The following is a 1703-nucleotide window of genomic DNA, read 5'->3' on the forward strand; positions in this document are numbered from 1 at the left end:
TGCGTAATTGGCCGACTCCAACCACGGTAAAGGAGGTGCAGCGGTTCTTAGGGTTTGCCAACTACTACCGGAGGGTTATCCGGGGTTTCGGTCAGGTAGCGGCTCCCATTACCTCCTTGCTAAAGGGGGGACCGGTGCGACTGCAGTGGTCAGCTGAGGCAGACAGGGCTTTTAGTCAACTGAAGGCTCTGTTTACCTCGGCTCCCGTGCTGGCTCATCCTGATCCCTCCTTAGCGTTCATAGTTGAGGTGGATGCGTCCAAGGCTGGGATAGGGGCTGTGCTGTCGCAGCGCTCTGGTACGCCACTAATGCTCCGCCCCTGCGCTTTCTTTTCGAAGAGGCTCAGCCCGGCGGAGCGAAACTATGATGTGGGGGACCGGGAGCTGTTGGCTGTTGTCAGGGCTCTGAAGGCGTGGAGACATTGGCTTAAGGGGGCTAAGCACCCTTTCCTCATTTGGACTGACCACCGCAATCTGGAGTACGTTCGGGCAGCTAGGAGACTGAACCCTCGCCAGGCGAGGTGGGCCATGTTTTTCACCCGCTTTGTTTTCACTCTATCCTACAGACCAGGTTCCCAGAACGTTAAGGCAGACGCACTGTCTCTGATGTATGACACGGAGGAGCTGTCCGCGGATCCCACTCCCATAATTCCAGCTTCTTGCCTGGTGGCACCGGTGGTATGGGAGGTGGACGCGGACATCGAGTGGGCGTCACGTGCAGAGCCCACTCCCCCACAGTGTCCAGTTGGGCGTCTGTACGTTCCGTTTGATGTCCGCGATCGTTTGATCTGTTGGGCCCACACGTCACCCTCCTCTGGTCATCCTGGCATCGGTCGGACAGTGCGCTGTCTTGCTGGGAAGTACTGGTGGCCCACTTTAGCTAAGGACGTGAGGGTTTATGTTTCCTCCTGCTCGGTGTGCGCATAGTGCAGGGCACCTAGACACCTGCCCAGAGGGAAATTACAGCCCCTTCCCGTTCCACAACGACTGTGGTCACACCTATCGGTGGATTTCGTGACGGATCTTCCCCCGTCACGGGGTAATACCACGATCCTGGTCGTTGTGGATCGGTTTTCTAAGTCCTGCCGTCTCCTTCCTCGCTCTACAGACTGCGAGGCCCACTTCACCCAAAGTATTCCGGCACTACGGGGTGCCTAAAGATATAGTTTCTGATCGGGGTCCCCAATTCACATCTAAAGTCTGGAGGGCGTTTATGGAACGTCTGGGGCTCTCGGTCAGCTTCACCTCAGGTTTTCACCCCGAGAGTAACGGGCAGTTGGAGAGAGTCAACCAGGATGTGGGTAGGTTTCTACGGTCCTATTGCCAGGACCGGCCGGGGGAGTGGGCGGTTTTCATCCCCTGGGCGGAGATGGTCCAAAACTCCCTCCGCCACTCTTCCACTAACCTATCCCCTTTCCAGTGTGTGCTAGGTTACCAGCCGGTCCTGGCACCGTGGCATCAGAGCCAGATCGAGGCTCCTGCGATGGATGAATGGTTTCGGCACTTGGAGGCGACATGGAACGCTGCTCATGTGCGTCTACAACGGGCCATCACTGCGGTGCCGACCGCCACCGCAGTGAGGCCGGGTCTTGCTCCCGACCGAAACATACCCCTTCGCCTGCCCTGCCGGAAGCTGGGTCCGCGGTTTGTGGGGCCATTTAAAGTCCTGAGGAGATTGAACGAGGTTTGTTATAGGTTACAACT

The sequence above is a fragment of the Salvelinus sp. IW2-2015 genome, unplaced genomic scaffold, assembly GCF_002910315.2.
Source record: "Salvelinus sp. IW2-2015 unplaced genomic scaffold, ASM291031v2 Un_scaffold3491, whole genome shotgun sequence".
Lineage (NCBI taxonomy): Eukaryota > Metazoa > Chordata > Actinopteri > Salmoniformes > Salmonidae > Salvelinus > Salvelinus sp. IW2-2015.